The following is a 21,048-nucleotide window of genomic DNA, read 5'->3' as shown; positions in this document are numbered from 1 at the left end:
AATTATACTCTTATAGGAAGTTTTTAAATCGCACAAGCCAGCAACAGCGATTGCAACACCATGTCAAAGCCACCTGGACGAGAGAGGGAGGACTTTATTTACAAGCGAACAAAAGTGGCCAGCCCAGAGAGGGATCATGCATCAAGGTTGTCCGAGAAACACCCGGACGATAAATACACGATAAATATCCGAGACCGAGATAGTCAGAGCCATCAGGGAGGTACATCTCAAATCCGAATTCCGGGACTGCAAACACAGGTGTTCATCACTCTCCGGACACGTATTGTTCAACTTGCCACAGAGAAAAGAACTCCACATGAATACATGCACTTTGAAAAGGAAGAAAGGGGACTCTGGCTCAGGCAAGGAAAATCGTATAAAAATGGGTCAGACAGGACGGTCGGTGTGAAGCATAGAGGACCCTCTGCTGCAGCTGTCAAACCTGTGTCTCACCCGGTGGCAATCCCGGGCTCCACATTGACTTTTTTTTATAGTGGCTTTTTTTCATTTTTCTCAAAGTTTATATTTGGTACACTTAATAACTTTTATTAAATTAAAAATTAATAACTTGGAGCCTTGCATTTCTAACATGTTCATCACATTCGGTTTCTCATGATAAGCCTATCTACTTCTGCTAATTCTGAGATGGGGAAAATGAACTGTCATGATTCCCGCTTGCACTAAAGGATTGTGACACGGGCTGACTTTGTGATGCCAGAGTCTTCTGTGCCATCACAGCGCAACTGTATGACATCCCAGAGTGCTAGAGCAGCACTGGCTCTGTGACATCACAAGGGGGATTTGTGAGATCTCAGGGTGGGCTGTGACATCCCAGGAGGCAGTGTGACATCTCAGGGGCTCTGTGACCTTACTGGGGAGGTCACTTCAAGCCAGCTCCCACTCACAGTTCCTCCCAGAGAAGTCCAAAGCTGCTCGTGCCCGGTGGCATCCCGTGTCCCTCTGGGTCCGCCTGCCCCTGGCGCTGCAGCCCCCTGCTGAGGATGTTCGAGGAGATCAAGCCCAGAGCCTGACACGGGGACAGGGGCTCAGGGCCGTCACAGTTGGAACAGGGAGACAGGGACCCCCTAGCAGCATCCCTGTGCCCCCAGGGCCAGAGCTTGGCCAGGGCTCCTTCACCCTCTTATGAAGGAGGGCTTGAGAGCACTTTAAAAATCCCCAGCAGGGGAGTAGCATAAAACAGCTTTAATATTAAGTGACAGCACCACAGAGTTCCTTGGCAAGAGTCACTCTGCTCCTGACTGGACACTTCAGGCACAGCAAGGAAACAAAGCAACAACAAAACCAAACAAAATCCAGGCAATCAAACCAAAAAGGAGTCAAGAACTGTCCCGGTGTCTGTGTGTCTCTGTGTGTTTGTGTGTGTGTGTGGGTGTGTGGGTGTGTGTGTGTGTGTGGGTGTGTGTGTGACGAAAGGACAGTGAGGGCAAGGATAAAAGGAATACAGCCTAAAAGCTAAACAGAGCTGTGGAATAACACTTAACAATATTCAACTTCGCTTAGAACTTCTATTAAGCTTCACAAATTAGCAAAAGAACAACTCTTAGCAGCATTTAACTTTGCTTACAGCTTGTGACTTTGTCGCTATAAGACATGTGAAAGCACGACGCGAGCCACCTGCTATTTTCAAGGTAAAGAGAAAAGTTTATTCTCTGACTCCAACTTTTATACTTTCCCAAAGGTGACATTGGATTGGAGAGTGAATGGACCACCTGTCCAAAGACATTGGACAAAGCACTAGTACATCAAGTTTGTCCAGCCCCGTAAAAGATTGTAAACAATATGTTGTTGACAGAAATTGTGTGGGAAGGTTCTCCAACAGAATGGAAACTCAGAAGGCTTTAGAAAATCTTAAGAATCAGGGTGACATGACTTAACCTTACTTCCAGGCCTGACTGGCTCAGCTATCCAAGGCAATCAAAGCCCTCAGAGAGCAGCATTTCTGCCACATTTCCCTGAGCACAGGCACTCCTGTGTGCACACAGACACAAAGAGTCACTACAAGGCACCTGTGCGAAATTCCCCTGAGCAAAGGGAAATGTTCCCTGTGGAGGCTTTGGCATCTCCCCAGGAAATGAAGGGTTGAACCTGGAGCAGACAGTGTCTGTGATGAGCTCCAGAGGAGCTGAGCCCAGGGGCTGCTGGCCAAGGCCCTGGCCCAGTGAGCATTTCTCAGCTGGCAGGGTGGCCTGAGAAGGGGAAAGGGGAATGCACCAGACCAGGAACCATGGAACCAAGGGACCATTGTTACACTGTGGGGCCATGTGAGAAGAAGTGACCATTGGGACACTGTGGGGCCTTGTGAGACCAAGGGACCATTGGGACACTGTGGGACCATGTGAGATCAAGAGACCATTGGGATACTGTGAGTCCTCATGGATTCATGGACACCACTGTGACATTGCTGGGCCTCATGGAAGCAAGGGGACCCTAGTGACGCCGTGTGCCTCAGTGGAATGTAGGCATCATTGTGACACTGTGAGGCCCCATCCAACCAAGGCTCCATTGGGACACTGCGAGACCCCACGGAAACAAAGCTCCAGGGTAACACAGAGAAGCTGCCTGTAATCAGTGCTCCATTGTGACCCTGTGGAGCCAAAGGAGAGCGTTGTGACACTGCAAAGCCCCATGGTCCATTGGTCCAAAGGTCCATTGTGACATTGCAGGACTCATGGAACAGAGGAGTCACATGACACTGTGGGGCCTGTGGAACCATGGAGAACATTGTGACACTGCAAGGCCTCAAGGAATCATTAGGACTGTTATATGTCTATAAGATAATTCGTGCAAATAAAATTGTCGTCTCTTTTATAGTTATGTGCTGTTAAATTATACTCTTATAGGAAGTTTTTAAATCGCACAAGCCAGCAACTGCGATTGCAACACCATGTCAAAGCCACCTGGACGAGAGAGGGAGGACTTTATTTACAAGCGAACAAAAGTGGCCAGCCCAGAGAGGGATCATGCATCAAGGTTGTCCGAGAAACACCCGGACGATAAATACACGATAAATATCCGAGACCGAGATAGTCAGAGCCATCAGGGAGGTACATCTCAAATCCGAATTCCGGGACTGCAAACACAGGTGTTCATCACTCTCCGGACACGTATTGTTCAACTTGCCACAGAGAAAAGAACTCCACATGAATACATGCACTTTGAAAAGGAAGAAAGGGGACTCTGGCTCAGGCAAGGAAAATCGTATAAAAATGGGTCAGACAGGACGGTCGGTGTGAAGCATAGAGGACCCTCTGCTGCAGCTGTCAAACCTGTGTCTCACCCGGTGGCAATCCCGGTCTCCACATTGACTTTTTTTTATAGTGGCTTTTTTTCATTTTTCTCAAAGTTTATATTTGGTACACTTAATAACTTTTATTAAATTAAAAATTAATAACTTGGAGCCTTGCATTTCTAACATGTTCATCACATTCGGTTTCTCATGATAAGCCTATCTACTTCTGCTAATTCTGAGATGGGGAAAATGAACTGTCATGATTCCCGCTTGCACTAGAGGATTGTGACACGGGCTGACTTTGTGATGCCAGAGTCTTCTGTGCCATCACAGCGCAACTGTATGACATCCCAGAGTGATAGAGCAGCACTGGCTCTGTGACATCACAAGGGGGATTTGTGAGATCTCAGGGTGGGCTGTGACATCCCAGGAGGCAGTGTGACATCTCAGGGGCTCTGTGACCTTACTGGGGAGGTCACTTCAAGCCAGCTCCCACTCACAGTTCCTCCCAGAGAAGTCCAAAGCTGCTCGTGCCCGGTGGCATCCCGTGTCCCTCTGGGTCCGCCTGCCCCTGGCGCTGCAGCCTCCCGCTGAGGATGTTCGAGGAGATCAAGCCCAGAGCCTGACACGGGGACAGGGGCTCAGGGCCGTCACAGTTGGAACAGGGAGACAGGGACCCCCTAGCAGCATCCCTGTGCCCCCAGGGCCAGAGCTTGGCCAGGGCTCCTTCACCCTCTTATGAAGGAGGGCTTGAGAGCACTTTAAAAATCCCCAGCAGGGGAGTAGCATAAAACAGCTTTAATATTAAGTGACAGCACCACAGAGTTCCTTGGCAAGAGTCACTCTGCTCCTGACTGGACACTTCAGGCACAGCAAGGAAACAAAGCAACAACAAAACCAAACAAAATCCAGGCAATCAAACCAAAAAGGAGTCAAGAACTGTCCCGGTGTCTGTGTGTCTCTGTGTGTTTGTGTGTGTGTGTGGGTGTGGGTGTGTGTGTGTGTGTGTGTGTGTGTGTGTGACGAAAGGACAGTGAGGGCAAGGATAAAAGGAATACAGCCTAAAAGCTAAACAGAGCTGTGGAATAACACTTAACAATATTCAACTTTGCTTATAACTTCTATTAAGCTTCACAAATTAGCAAAAGAAAACTCCTAGCAGCATTTAACTTTGCTTACAGCTTGTGACTTTGTCGCTATAAGACACGTGAAAGCACGACGCGAGCCACCTGCTATTTTCAAGGTAAAGAGAAAAGTTTATTCTCTGACTCCAACTTTTATACTTTCCCAAAGGTGACATTGGATTGGAGAGTGAATGGACCACCTGTCCAACGACATCGGACAAAGCACTAGTACATCAAGTTTGTCCAGCCCCACAAAAGATTGTAAACAATATGTTGTTGACAGAAATTGTGTGGGAAGGTTCTCCAACAGAATGGAAACTCAGAAGGCTTTAGAAAATCTTAAGAATCAGGGTGACATGACTTAACCTTACTTCCAGGCCTGACTGGCTCAGCTATCCAAGGCAATCAAAGCCCTCAGAGAGCAGCATTTCTGCCACATTTCCCTGAGCACAGGCACTCCTGTGTGCACACAGACACAAAGAGTCACTACAAGGCACCTGTGCGAAATTCCCCTGAGCAAAGGGAAATGTTCCCTGTGGAGGCTTTGGCATCTCCCCAGGAAATGAAGGGTTGAACCTGGAGCAGACAGTGTCTGTGATGAGCTCCAGCGGAGCTGAGCCCAGGGGCTGCTGGCCAAGGCCCTGGCCCAGTGAGCATTTCTCAGCTGGCAGGGTGGCCTGAGAAGGGGAAAGGGGAATGCACCAGACCAGGAACCATGGAACCAAGGGACCATTGTTACACTGTGGGGCCATGTGAGAAGAAGTGACCATTGGGACACTGTGGGGCCTTGTGAGACCAAGGGACCATTGGGACACTGTGGGACCATGTGAGATCAAGAGACCATTGGGATACTGTGAGTCCTCATGGATTCATGGACACCACTGTGACATTGCTGGGCCTCATGGAAGCAAGGGGACCCTAGTGACGCCGTGTGCCTCAGTGGAATGTAGGCATCATTGTGACACTGTGAGGCCCCATCCAACCAAGGCTCCATTGGGACACTGCGAGACCCCACGGAAACAAAGCTCCAGGGTAACACAGAGAAGCTGCCTGTAATCAGTGCTCCATTGTGACCCTGTGGAGCCAAAGGAGAGCGTTGTGACACTGCAAAGCCCCATGGTCCATTGGTCCAAAGGTCCATTGTGACATTGCAGGACTCATGGAACAGAGGAGTCACATGACACTGTGGGGCCTCTGGAACCATGGAGAACATTGTGACACTGCAAGGCCTCAAGGAATCATTAGGACTGTTATATGTCTATAAGATAATTCGTGCAAATAAAATTGTCGTCTCTTTTATAGTTATGTGCTGTTAAATTATACTCTTATAGGAAGTTTTTAAATCGCACAAGCCAGCAACTGCGACTGCAACACCATGTCAAAGCCACCTGGACGAGAGAGGGAGGACTTTATTTACAAGCGAACAAAAGTGGCCAGCCCAGAGAGGGATCATGCATCAAGGTTGTCCGAGAAACACCCGGACGATAAATACACGATAAATATCCGAGACCGAGATAGTCAGAGCCATCAGGGAGGTACATCTCAAATCCGAATTCCGGGACTGCAAACACAGGTGTTCATCACTCTCCGGACACGTATTGTTCAACTTGCCACAGAGAAAAGAACTCCACATGAATACATGCACTTTGAAAAGGAAGAAAGGGGACTCTGGCTCAGGCAAGGAAAATCGTATAAAAATGGGTCAGACAGGACGGTCGGTGTGAAGCATAGAGGACCCTCTGCTGCAGCTGTCAAACCTGTGTCTCACCCGGTGGCAATCCCGGTCTCCACATTGACTTTTTTTTATAGTGTCTTTTTTTCATTTTTCTCAAAGTTTATATTTGGTACACTTAATAACTTTTATTAAATTAAAAATTAATAACTTGGAGCCTTGCATTTCTAACATGTTCATCACATTCGGTTTCTCATGATAAGCCTATCTACTTCTGCTAATTCTGAGATGGGGAAAATGAACTGTCATGATTCCCGCTTGCACTAGAGGATTGTGACACGGGCTGACTTTGTGATGCCAGAGTCTTCTGTGCCATCACAGCGCAACTGTATGACATCCCAGAGTGATAGAGCAGCACTGGCTCTGTGACATCACAAGGGGGATTTGTGAGATCTCAGGGTGGGCTGTGACATCCCAGGAGGCAGTGTGACATCTCAGGGGCTCTGTGACCTTACTGGGGAGGTCACTTCAAGCCAGCTCCCACTCACAGTTCCTCCCAGAGAAGTCCAAAGCTGCTCGTGCCCGGTGGCATCCCGTGTCCCTCTGGGTCCGCCTGCCCCTGGCGCTGCAGCCTCCCGCTGAGGATGTTCGAGGAGATCAAGCCCAGAGCCTGACACGGGGACAGGGGCTCAGGGCCGTCACAGTTGGAACAGGGAGACAGGGACCCCCTAGCAGCATCCCTGTGCCCCCAGGGCCAGAGCATGGCCAGGGCTCCTTCACCCTCTTATGAAGGAGGGCTTGAGAGCACTTTAAAAATCCCCAGCAGGGGAGTAGCATAAAACAGCTTTAATATTAAGTGACAGCACCACAGAGTTCCTTGGCAAGAGTCACTCTGCTCCTGACTGGACACTTCAGGCACACCAAGGAAACAAAGCAACAACAAAACCAAACAAAATCCAGGCAATCAAACCAAAAAGGAGTCAAGAACTGTCCCGGTGTCTGTGTGTCTCTGTGTGTTTGTGTGTGTGTGTGGGTGTGTGTGTGACGAAAGGACAGTGAGGGCAAGGATAAAAGGAATAGAGCCTAAAAGCTAAACAGAGCTGTGGAATAACACTTAACAATATTCAACTTCGCTTAGAACTTCTATTAAGCTTCACAAATTAGCAAAAGAACAACTCTTAGCAGCATTTAACTTTGCTTACAGCTTGTGACTTTGTCGCTATAAGACACGTGAAAGCATGACGCGAGCCACCTGCTATTTGCAAGGTAAAGATAAAAGTTTATTCTCTGACTCCAACTTTTATACTTTCCCAAAGGTGACATTGGATTGGAGAGTGAATGGACCACCTGTCCAAAGACATGGGACAAAGCACTAGTACATCAAGTTTGTCCAGCCCCATAAAAGATTGTAAACAATATGTTATTGACAGAAATTGTGTGGGAAGGTTCTCCAACAGAATGGAAACTCAGAAGGCTTTAGAAAATCTTAAGAATCAGGGTGACATGACTTAACCTTACTTCCAGGCCTGACTGGCTCAGCTATCCAAGGCAATCAAAGCCCTCAGAGAGCAGCATTTCTGCCACATTTCCCTGAGCACAGGCACTCCTGTGTGCACACGGACACAAAGAGTCACTACAAGGCACCTGTGAGAAATTCCCCTGAGCAAAGGGAAATGCTCCCTGTGGAGGCTTTGGCATCTCCCCAGGGGATGAAGGGTTGAGCCTGGAGCAGACAGTGTCTGTGATGAGCTCCAGAGGAGCTGAGCCCAGGGGCTGCTGGCCAAGGCCCAGGCCCAGTGAGCATTTCTCAGCTGGCAGGGCGGCCTGAGAAGGGGAAAGGGGAATGCACCAGACCAGGAACCATGGAACCAAGGGACCATTGTTACACTGTGGGGCCATGTGAGAAGAAGTGACCATTGGGACACTGTGGGGCCTTGTGAGACCAAGGGGCCATTGGGACACTGTGGGACCATGTGAGATCAAGAGACCATTGGGATACTGTGAGTCCTCATGGATTCATGGACACCACTGTGACATTGCTGGGCCTCATGGAAGCAAGGGGACCCTAGTGACGCCGTGTGCCTCAGTGGAATGTAGGCATCATTGTGACACTGTGAGGCCCCATCCAGCCAAGGCTCCATTGGGACACTGCGAGACCCCACGGAAACAAAGCTCCAGGGTAACACAGAGAGGCTGCCTGTAATCAGTGCTCCATTGTGACCCTGTGGAGCCAAAGGAGAGCGTTGTGACACTGCAAAGCCCCATGGTCCATTGGTCCAAAGGTCCATTGTGACATTGCAGGACTCATGGAACAGAGGAGTCACATGACACTGTGGGGCCTCTGGAACCATGGAGAACATTGTGACACTGCAAGGCCTCAAGGAATCATTAGGACTGTTATATGTCTATAGGATAATTCGTGCAAATAAAATTGTCGTCTCTTTTATAGTTATGTGCTGTTAAATTATACTCTTATAGGAAGTTTTTAAATCGCACAAGCCAGCAACAGCGATTGCAACACCATGTCAAAGCCACCTGGACGAGAGAGGGAGGACTTTATTTACAAGCGAACAAAAGTGGCCAGCCCAGAGAGGGATCATGCATCAAGGTTGTCCGAGAAACACCCGGACGATAAATACACGATAAATATCCGAGACCGAGATAGTCAGAGCCATCAGGGAGGTACATCTCAAATCCGAATTCCGGGACTGCAAACACAGGTGTTCATCACTCTCCGGACAGGTATTGTTCAACTTGCCACAGAGAAAAGAACTCCACATGAATACATGCACTTTGAAAAGGAAGAAAGGGGACTCTGGCTCAGGCAAGGAAAATCGTATAAAAATGGGTCAGACAGGACGGTCGGTGTGAAGCATAGAGGACCCTCTGCTGCAGCTGTCAAACCTGTGTCTCACCCGGTGGCAATCCCGGGCTCCACATTGACTTTTTTTTATAGTGGCTTTTTTTCATTTTTCTCAAAGTTTATATTTGGTACACTTAATAACTTTTATTAAATTAAAAATTAATAACTTGGAGCCTTGCATTTCTAACATGTTCATCACATTCGGTTTCTCATGATAAGCCTATCTACTTCTGCTAATTCTGAGATGGGGAAAATGAACTGTCATGATTCCCGCTTGCACTAAAGGATTGTGACACGGGCTGACTTTGTGATGCCAGAGTCTTCTGTGCCATCACAGCGCAACTGTATGACATCCCAGAGTGCTAGAGCAGCACTGGCTCTGTGACATCACAAGGGGGATTTGTGAGATCTCAGGGTGGGCTGTGACATCCCAGGAGGCAGTGTGACATCTCAGGGGCTCTGTGACCTTACTGGGGAGGTCACTTCAAGCCAGCTCCCACTCACAGTTCCTCCCAGAGAAGTCCAAAGCTGCTCGTGCCCGGTGGCATCCCGTGTCCCTCTGGGTCCGCCTGCCCCTGGCGCTCCAGCCCCCTGCTGAGGATGTTCGAGGAGATCAAGCCCAGAGCCTGACACGGGGACAGGGGCTCAGGGCCGTCACAGTTGGAACAGGGAGACAGGGACCCCCTAGCAGCATCCCTGTGCCCCCAGGGCCAGAGCTTGGCCAGGGCTCCTTCACCCTCTTATGAAGGAGGGCTTGAGAGCACTTTAAAAATCCCCAGCAGGGGAGTAGCATAAAACAGCTTTAATATTAAGTGACAGCACCACAGAGTTCCTTGGCAAGAGTCACTCTGCTCCTGACTGGACACTTCAGGCACAGCAAGGAAACAAAGCAACAACAAAACCAAACAAAATCCAGGCAATCAAACCAAAAAGGAGTCAAGAACTGTCCCGGTGTCTGTGTGTCTCTGTGTGTTTGTGTGTGTGTGTGGGTGTGTGAGTGTGTGTGTGTGTGTGGGTGTGTGTGTGACGAAAGGACAGTGAGGGCAAGGATAAAAGGAATACAGCCTAAAAGCTAAACAGAGCTGTGGAATAACACTTAACAATATTCAACTTCGCTTAGAACTTCTATTAAGCTTCACAAATTAGCAAAAGAACAACTCTTAGCAGCATTTAACTTTGCTTACAGCTTGTGACTTTGTCGCTATAAGACATGTGAAAGCACGACGCGAGCCACCTGCTATTTTCAAGGTAAAGAGAAAAGTTTATTCTCTGACTCCAACTTTTATACTTTCCCAAAGGTGACATTGGATTGGAGAGTGAATGGACCACCTGTCCAAAGACATTGGACAAAGCACTAGTACATCAAGTTTGTCCAGCCCCGTAAAAGATTGTAAACAATATGTTGTTGACAGAAATTGTGTGGGAAGGTTCTCCAACAGAATGGAAACTCAGAAGGCTTTAGAAAATCTTAAGAATCAGGGTGACATGACTTAACCTTACTTCCAGGCCTGACTGGCTCAGCTATCCAAGGCAATCAAAGCCCTCAGAGAGCAGCATTTCTGCCACATTTCCCTGAGCACAGGCACTCCTGTGTGCACACAGACACAAAGAGTCACTACAAGGCACCTGTGCGAAATTCCCCTGAGCAAAGGGAAATGTTCCCTGTGGAGGCTTTGGCATCTCCCCAGGAAATGAAGGGTTGAACCTGGAGCAGACAGTGTCTGTGATGAGCTCCAGAGGAGCTGAGCCCAGGGGCTGCTGGCCAAGGCCCTGGCCCAGTGAGCATTTCTCAGCTGGCAGGGTGGCCTGAGAAGGGGAAAGGGGAATGCACCAGACCAGGAACCATGGAACCAAGGGACCATTGTTACACTGTGGGGCCATGTGAGAAGAAGTGACCATTGGGACACTGTGGGGCCTTGTGAGACCAAGGGACCATTGGGACACTGTGGGACCATGTGAGATCAAGAGACCATTGGGATACTGTGAGTCCTCATGGATTCATGGACACCACTGTGACATTGCTGGGCCTCATGGAAGCAAGGGGACCCTAGTGACGCCGTGTGCCTCAGTGGAATGTAGGCATCATTGTGACACTGTGAGGCCCCATCCAACCAAGGCTCCATTGGGACACTGCGAGACCCCACGGAAACAAAGCTCCAGGGTAACACAGAGAAGCTGCCTGTAATCAGTGCTCCATTGTGACCCTGTGGAGCCAAAGGAGAGCGTTGTGACACTGCAAAGCCCCATGGTCCATTGGTCCAAAGGTCCATTGTGACATTGCAGGACTCATGGAACAGAGGAGTCACATGACACTGTGGGGCCTGTGGAACCATGGAGAACATTGTGACACTGCAAGGCCTCAAGGAATCATTAGGACTGTTATATGTCTATAAGATAATTCGTGCAAATAAAATTGTCGTCTCTTTTATAGTTATGTGCTGTTAAATTATACTCTTATAGGAAGTTTTTAAATCGCACAAGCCAGCAACTGCGATTGCAACACCATGTCAAAGCCACCTGGACGAGAGAGGGAGGACTTTATTTACAAGCGAACAAAAGTGGCCAGCCCAGAGAGGGATCATGCATCAAGGTTGTCCGAGAAACACCCGGACGATAAATACACGATAAATATCCGAGACCGAGATAGTCAGAGCCATCAGGGAGGTACATCTCAAATCCGAATTCCGGGACTGCAAACACAGGTGTTCATCACTCTCCGGACACGTATTGTTCAACTTGCCACAGAGAAAAGAACTCCACATGAATACATGCACTTTGAAAAGGAAGAAAGGGGACTCTGGCTCAGGCAAGGAAAATCGTATAAAAATGGGTCAGACAGGACGGTCGGTGTGAAGCATAGAGGACCCTCTGCTGCAGCTGTCAAACCTGTGTCTCACCCGGTGGCAATCCCGGTCTCCACATTGACTTTTTTTTATAGTGTCTTTTTTTCATTTTTCTCAAAGTTTATATTTGGTACACTTAATAACTTTTATTAAATTAAAAATTAATAACTTGGAGCCTTGCATTTCTAACATGTTCATCACATTCGGTTTCTCATGATAAGCCTATCTACTTCTGCTAATTCTGAGATGGGGAAAATGAACTGTCATGATTCCCGCTTGCACTAGAGGATTGTGACACGGGCTGACTTTGTGATGCCAGAGTCTTCTGTGCCATCACAGCGCAACTGTATGACATCCCAGAGTGATAGAGCAGCACTGGCTCTGTGACATCACAAGGGGGATTTGTGAGATCTCAGGGTGGGCTGTGACATCCCAGGAGGCAGTGTGACATCTCAGGGGCTCTGTGACCTTACTGGGGAGGTCACTTCAAGCCAGCTCCCACTCACAGTTCCTCCCAGAGAAGTCCAAAGCTGCTCGTGCCCGGTGGCATCCCGTGTCCCTCTGGGTCCGCCTGCCCCTGGCGCTGCAGCCTCCCGCTGAGGATGTTCGAGGAGATCAAGCCCAGAGCCTGACACGGGGACAGGGGCTCAGGGCCGTCACAGTTGTAACAGGGAGACAGGGACCCCCTAGCAGCATCCCTGTGCCCCCAGGGCCAGAGCTTGGCCAGGGCTCCTTCACCCTCTTATGAAGGAGGGCTTGAGAGCACTTTAAAAATCCCCAGCAGGGGAGTAGCATAAAACAGCTTTAATATTAAGTGACAGCACCACAGAGTTCCTTGGCAAGAGTCACTCTGCTCCTGACTGGACACTTCAGGCACACCAAGGAAACAAAGCAACAACAAAACCAAACAAAATCCAGGCAATCAAACCAAAAAGGAGTCAAGAACTGTCCCGGTGTCTGTGTGTCTCTGTGTGTTTGTGTGTGTGTGTGGGTGTGTGTGTGACGAAAGGACAGTGAGGGCAAGGATAAAAGGAATACAGCCTAAAAGCTAAACAGAGCTGTGGAATAACACTTAACAATATTCAACTTCGCTTAGAACTTCTATTAAGCTTCACAAATTAGCAAAAGAACAACTCTTAGCAGCATTTAACTTTGCTTACAGCTTGTGACTTTGTCGCTATAAGACACGTGAAAGCATGACGCGAGCCACCTGCTATTTGCAAGGTAAAGATAAAAGTTTATTCTCTGACTCCAACTTTTATACTTTCCCAAAGGTGACATTGGATTGGAGAGTGAATGGACCACCTGTCCAAAGACATGGGACAAAGCACTAGTACATCAAGTTTGTCCAGCCCCATAAAAGATTGTAAACAATATGTTATTGACAGAAATTGTGTGGGAAGGTTCTCCAACAGAATGGAAACTCAGAAGGCTTTAGAAAATCTTAAGAATCAGGGTGACATGACTTAACCTTACTTCCAGGCCTGACTGGCTCAGCTATCCAAGGCAATCAAAGCCCTCAGAGAGCAGCATTTCTGCCACATTTCCCTGAGCACAGGCACTCCTGTGTGCACACGGACACAAAGAGTCACTACAAGGCACCTGTGAGAAATTCCCCTGAGCAAAGGGAAATGTTCCCTGTGGAGGCTTTGGCATCTCCCCAGGGGATGAAGGGTTGAGCCTGGAGCAGACAGTGTCTGTGATGAGCTCCAGAGGAGCTGAGCCCAGGGGCTGCTGGCCAAGGCCCAGGCCCAGTGAGCATTTCTCAGCTGGCAGGGCGGCCTGAGAAGGGGAAAGGGGAATGCACCAGACCAGGAACCATGGAACCAAGGGACCATTGTTACACTGTGGGGCCATGTGAGAAGAAGTGACCATTGGGACACTGTGGGGCCTTGTGAGACCAAGGGGCCATTGGGACACTGTGGGACCATGTGAGATCAAGAGACCATTGGGATACTGTGAGTCCTCATGGATTCATGGACACCACTGTGACATTGCTGGGCCTCATGGAAGCAAGGGGACCCTAGTGACGCCGTGTGCCTCAGTGGAATGTAGGCATCATTGTGACACTGTGAGGCCCCATCCAGCCAAGGCTCCATTGGGACACTGCGAGACCCCACGGAAACAAAGCTCCAGGGTAACACAGAGAGGCTGCCTGTAATCAGTGCTCCATTGTGACCCTGTGGAGCCAAAGGAGAGCGTTGTGACACTGCAAAGCCCCATGGTCCATTGGTCCAAAGGTCCATTGTGACATTGCAGGACTCATGGAACAGAGGAGTCACATGACACTGTGGGGCCTCTGGAACCATGGAGAACATTGTGACACTGCAAGGCCTCAAAGAATCATTAGGACTGTTATATGTCTATAGGATAATTCGTGCAAATAAAATTGTCGTCTCTTTTATAGTTATGTGCTGTTAAATTATACTCTTATAGGAAGTTTTTAAATCGCACAAGCCAGCAACAGCGATTGCAACACCATGTCAAAGCCACCTGGACGAGAGAGGGAGGACTTTATTTACAAGCGAACAAAAGTGGCCAGCCCAGAGAGGGATCATGCATCAAGGTTGTCCGAGAAACACCCGGACGATAAATACACGATAAATATCCGAGACCGAGATAGTCAGAGCCATCAGGGAGGTACATCTCAAATCCGAATTCCGGGACTGCAAACACAGGTGTTCATCACTCTCCGGACACGTATTGTTCAACTTGCCACAGAGAAAAGAACTCCACATGAATACATGCACTTTGAAAAGGAAGAAAGGGGACTCTGGCTCAGGCAAGGAAAATCGTATAAAAATGGGTCAGACAGGACGGTCGGTGTGAAGCATAGAGGACCCTCTGCTGCAGCTGTCAAACCTGTGTCTCACCCGGTGGCAATCCCGGGCTCCACATTGACTTTTTTTTATAGTGGCTTTTTTTCATTTTTCTCAAAGTTTATATTTGGTACACTTAATAACTTTTATTAAATTAAAAATTAATAACTTGGAGCCTTGCATTTCTAACATGTTCATCACATTCGGTTTCTCATGATAAGCCTATCTACTTCTGCTAATTCTGAGATGGGGAAAATGAACTGTCATGATTCCCGCTTGCACTAAAGGATTGTGACACGGGCTGACTTTGTGATGCCAGAGTCTTCTGTGCCATCACAGCGCAACTGTATGACATCCCAGAGTGCTAGAGCAGCACTGGCTCTGTGACATCACAAGGGGGATTTGTGAGATCTCAGGGTGGGCTGTGACATCCCAGGAGGCAGTGTGACATCTCAGGGGCTCTGTGACCTTACTGGGGAGGTCACTTCAAGCCAGCTCCCACTCACAGTTCCTCCCAGAGAAGTCCAAAGCTGCTCGTGCCCGGTGGCATCCCGTGTCCCTCTGGGTCCGCCTGCCCCTGGCGCTGCAGCCCCCTGCTGAGGATGTTCGAGGAGATCAAGCCCAGAGCCTGACACGGGGACAGGGGCTCAGGGCCGTCACAGTTGGAACAGGGAGACAGGGACCCCCTAGCAGCATCCCTGTGCCCCCAGGGCCAGAGCTTGGCCAGGGCTCCTTCACCCTCTTATGAAGGAGGGCTTGAGAGCACTTTAAAAATCCCCAGCAGGGGAGTAGCATAAAACAGCTTTAATATTAAGTGACAGCACCACAGAGTTCCTTGGCAAGAGTCACTCTGCTCCTGACTGGACACTTCAGGCACAGCAAGGAAACAAAGCAACAACAAAACCAAACAAAATCCAGGCAATCAAACCAAAAAGGAGTCAAGAACTGTCCCGGTGTCTGTGTGTCTCTGTGTGTTTGTGTGTGTGTGTGGGTGTGTGGGTGTGTGTGTGTGTGTGGGTGTGTGTGTGACGAAAGGACAGTGAGGGCAAGGATAAAAGGAATACAGCCTAAAAGCTAAACAGAGCTGTGGAATAACACTTAACAATATTCAACTTCGCTTAGAACTTCTATTAAGCTTCACAAATTAGCAAAAGAACAACTCTTAGCAGCATTTAACTTTGCTTACAGCTTGTGACTTTGTCGCTATAAGACATGTGAAAGCACGACGCGAGCCACCTGCTATTTTCAAGGTAAAGAGAAAAGTTTATTCTCTGACTCCAACTTTTATACTTTCCCAAAGGTGACATTGGATTGGAGAGTGAATGGACCACCTGTCCAAAGACATTGGACAAAGCACTAGTACATCAAGTTTGTCCAGCCCCGTAAAAGATTGTAAACAATATGTTGTTGACAGAAATTGTGTGGGAAGGTTCTCCAACAGAATGGAAACTCAGAAGGCTTTAGAAAATCTTAAGAATCAGGGTGACATGACTTAACCTTACTTCCAGGCCTGACTGGCTCAGCTATCCAAGGCAATCAAAGCCCTCAGAGAGCAGCATTTCTGCCACATTTCCCTGAGCACAGGCACTCCTGTGTGCACACAGACACAAAGAGTCACTACAAGGCACCTGTGCGAAATTCCCCTGAGCAAAGGGAAATGTTCCCTGTGGAGGCTTTGGCATCTCCCCAGGAAATGAAGGGTTGAACCTGGAGCAGACAGTGTCTGTGATGAGCTCCAGAGGAGCTGAGCCCAGGGGCTGCTGGCCAAGGCCCTGGCCCAGTGAGCATTTCTCAGCTGGCAGGGTGGCCTGAGAAGGGGAAAGGGGAATGCACCAGACCAGGAACCATGGAACCAAGGGACCATTGTTACACTGTGGGGCCATGTGAGAAGAAGTGACCATTGGGACACTGTGGGGCCTTGTGACACCAAGGGACCATTGGGACACTGTGGGACCATGTGAGATCAAGAGACCATTGGGATACTGTGAGTCCTCATGGATTCATGGACACCACTGTGACATTGCTGGGCCTCATGGAAGCAAGGGGACCCTAGTGACGCCGTGTGCCTCAGTGGAATGTAGGCATCATTGTGACACTGTGAGGCCCCATCCAACCAAGGCTCCATTGGGACACTGCGAGACCCCACGGAAACAAAGCTCCAGGGTAACACAGAGAGGCTGCCTGTAATCAGTGCTCCATTGTGACCCTGTGGAGCCAAAGGAGAGCGTTGTGACACTGCAAAGCCCCATGGTCCATTGGTCCAAAGATCCATTGTGACATTGCAGGACTCATGGAACAGAGGAGTCACATGACACTGTGGGGCCTGTGGAACCATGGAGAACATTGTGACACTGCAAGGCCTCAAGGAATCATTAGGACTGTTATATGTCTATAGGATAATTCGTGCAAATAAAATTGTCGTCTCTTTTATAGTTATGTGCTGTTAAATTATACTCTTATAGGAAGTTTTTAAATCGCACAAGCCAGCAACAGCGATTGCAACACCATGTCAAAGCCACCTGGACGAGAGAGGGAGGACTTTATTTACAAGCGAACAAAAGTGGCCAGCCCAGAGAGGGATCATGCATCAAGGTTGTCCGAGAAACACCCGGACGATAAATACACGATAAATATCCGAGACCGAGATAGTCAGAGCCATCAGGGAGGTACATCTCAAATCCGAATTCCGGGACTGCAAACACAGGTGTTCATCACTCTCCGGACACGTATTGTTCAACTTGCCACAGAGAAAAGAACTCCACATGAATACATGCACTTTGAAAAGGAAGAAAGGGGACTCTGGCTCAGGCAAGGAAAATCGTATAAAAATGGGTCAGACAGGACGGTCGGTGTGAAGCATAGAGGACCCTCTGCTGCAGCTGTCAAACCTGTGTCTCACCCGGTGGCAATCTCGGGCTCCACACTGACTTTTTTTTATAGTGGCTTTTTTTCATTTTTCTCAAAGTTTATATTTGGTACACTTAATAACTTTTATTAAATTAAAAATTAATAACTTGGAGCCTTGCATTTCTAACATGTTCATCACATTCGGTTTCTCATGATAAGCCTATCTACTTCTGCTAATTCTGAGATGGGGAAAATGAACTGTCATGATTCCCGCTTGCACTAGAGGATTGTGACACGGGCTGACTTTGTGATGCCAGAGTCTTCTGTGCCATCACAGCGCAACTGTATGACATCCCAGAGTGATAGAGCAGCACTGGCTCTGTGACATCACAAGGGGGATTTGTGAGATCTCAGGGTGGGCTGTGACATCCCAGGAGGCAGTGTGACATCTCAGGGGCTCTGTGACCTTACTGGGGAGGTCACTTCAAGCCAGCTCCCACTCACAGTTCCTCCCAGAGAAGTCCAAAGCTGCTCGTGCCCGGTGGCATCCCGTGTCCCTCTGGGTCCCCCTGCCCCTGGCGCTGCAGCCTCCCGCTGAGGATGTTCGAGGAGATCAAGCCCAGAGCCTGACACGGGGACAGGGGCTCAGGGCCGTCACAGTTGGAACAGGGAGACAGGGACCCCCTAGCAGCATCCCTGTGCCCCCAGGGCCAGAGCTTGGCCAGGGCTCCTTCACCCTCTTATGAAGGAGGGCTTGAGAGCACTTTAAAAATCCCCAGCAGGGGAGTAGCATAAAACAACTTTAATATTAAGTGACAGCACCACAGAGTTCCTTGGCAAGAGTCACTCTGCTCCTGACTGGACACTTCAGGCACACCAAGGAAACAAAGCAACAACAAAACCAAACAAAATCCAGGCAATCAAACCAAAAAGGAGTCAAGAACTGTCCCGGTGTCTGTGTGTCTCTGTGTGTTTGTGTGTGTGTGTGTGTGTGGGTGGGTGTGTGTGTGTGTGTGTGTGTGTGTGACGAAAGGACAGTGAGGGCAAGGATAAAAGGAATACAGCCTAAAAGCTAAACAGAGCTGTGGAATAACACTTAACAATATTCAACTTTGCTTAGAACTTCTATTAAGCTTCACAAATTAGCAAAAGAACAACTCTTAGCAGCATTTAACTTTGCTTACAGCTTGTGACTTTGTCGCTATAAGACATGTGAAAGCACGACGCGAGCCACCTGCTATTTTCAAGGTAAAGAGAAAAGTTTATTCTCTGACTCCAACTTTTATACTTTCCCAAAGGTGACATTGGATTGGAGAGTGAATGGACCACCTGTCCAAAGACATTGGACAAAGCACTAGTACATCAAGTTTGTCCAGCCCCATAAAAGATTGTAAACAATATGTTGTTGACAGAAATTGTGTGGGAAGGTTCTCCAACAGAATGGAAACTCAGAAGGCTTTAGAAAATCTTAAGAATCAGGGTGACATGACTTAACCTTACTTCCAGGCCTGACTGGCTCAGCTATCCAAGGCAATCAAAGCCCTCAGAGAGCAGCATTTCTGCCACATTTCCCTGAGCACAGGCACTCCTGTGTGCACACAGACACAAAGAGTCACTACAAGGCACCTGTGAGAAATTCCCCTGAGCAAAGGGAAATGTTCCCTGTGGAGGCTTTGGCATCTCCCCAGGGGATGAAGGGTTGAGCCTGGAGCAGACAGTGTCTGTGATGAGCTCCAGAGGAGCTGAGCCCAGGGGCTGCTGGCCAAGGCCCAGGCCCAGTGAGCATTTCTCAGCTGGCAGGGTGGCCTGAGAAGGGGAAAGGGGAATGCACCAGACCAGGAACCATGGAACCAAGGGACCATTGTTACACTGTGGGGCCATGTGAGAAGAAGTGACCATTGGGACACTGTGGGGCCTTGTGACACCAAGGGACCATTGGGACACTGTGGGACCATGTGAGATCAAGAGACCATTGGGATACTGTGAGTCCTCATGGATTCATGGACACCACTGTGACATTGCTGGGCCTCATGGAAGCAAGGGGACCCTAGTGACGCCGTGTGCCTCAGTGGAATGTAGGCATCATTGTGACACTGTGAGGCCCCATCCAGCCAAGGCTCCATTGGGACACTGCGAGACCCCACGGAAACAAAGCTCCAGGGTGACACAGAGAGGCTGCCTGTAATCCGTGCTCCATTGTGACCCTGTGGAGCCAAAGGAGAGCGTTGTGACACTGCAAAGCCCCATGGTCCATTGGTCCAAAGGTCCATTGTGACATTGCAGGACTCATGGAACAGAGGAGTCACATGACACTGTGGGGCCTGTGGAACCATGGAGAACATTGTGACACTGCAAGGCCTCAAGGAATCATTAGGACTGTTATATGTCTATAGGATAATTCGTGCAAATAAAATTGTCGTCTCTTTTATAGTTATGTGCTGTTAAATTATACTCTTATAAGAAGTTTTTAAATCGCACAAGCCAGCAACAGCGACTGCAACACCATGTCAAAGCCACCTGGACGAGAGAGGGAGGACTTTATTTACAAGCGAACGAAAGTGGCCAGCCCAGAGAGGGATCATGCATCAAGGTTGTCCGAGAAACACCCGGACGATAAATACACGATAAATATCCGAGACCGAGATAGTCAGAGCCATCAGGGAGGTACATCTCAAATCCGAATTCCGGGACTGCAAACACAGGTGTTCATCACTCTCCGGACACGTATTGTTCAACTTGCCACAGAGAAAAGAACTCCACATGAATACATGCACTTTGAAAAGGAAGAAAGGGGACTCTGGCTCAGGCAAGGAAAATCGTATAAAAATGGGTCAGACAGGACGGTCGGTGTGAAGCATAGAGGACCCTCTGCTGCAGCTGTCAAACCTGTGTCTCACCCGGTGGCAATCCCGGGCTCCACATTGACTTTTTTTTATAGTGGCTTTTTTTCATTTTTCTCAAAGTTTATATTTGGTACACTTAATAACTTTTATTAAATTAAAAATTAATAACTTGGAGCCTTGCATTTCTAACATGTTCATCACATTCAGTTTCTCATGATAAGCCTATCTACTTCTGCTAATTCTGAGATGGGGAAAATGAACTGTCATGATTCCCGCTTGCACTAGAGGATTGTGACACGGGCTGACTTTGTGATGCCAGAGTCTTCTGTGCCATCACAGCGCAACTGTATGACATCCCAGAGTGATAGAGCAGCACTGGCTCTGTGACATCACAAGGGGGATTTGTGAGATCTCAGGGTGGGCTGTGACATCCCAGGAGGCAGTGTGACATCTCAGGGGTTCTGTGACCTTACTGGGGAGGTCTCTTCAAGCCAGCTCCCACTCACAGTTCCTCCCAGAGAAGTCCAAAGCTGCTCGTGCCCGGTGGCATCCCGTGTCCCTCTGGGTCCCCCTGCCCCTGGCGCTGCAGCCTCCCGCTGAGGATGTTCGAGGAGATCAAGCCCAGAGCCTGACACGGGGACAGGGGCTCAGGGCCGTCACAGTTGGAACAGGGAGACAGGGAACCCCTAGCAGCATCCCTGTGCCCCCAGGGCCAGAGCTTGGCCAGGGCTCCTTCACCCTCTTATGAAGGAGGGCTTGAGAGCACTTTAAAAATCCCCAGCAGGGG

This window comes from Lonchura striata, chromosome 11 (genome assembly GCF_046129695.1).
Source record: "Lonchura striata isolate bLonStr1 chromosome 11, bLonStr1.mat, whole genome shotgun sequence".
Lineage (NCBI taxonomy): Eukaryota > Metazoa > Chordata > Aves > Passeriformes > Estrildidae > Lonchura > Lonchura striata.
This window is presented reverse-complemented; position numbering follows the sequence as displayed.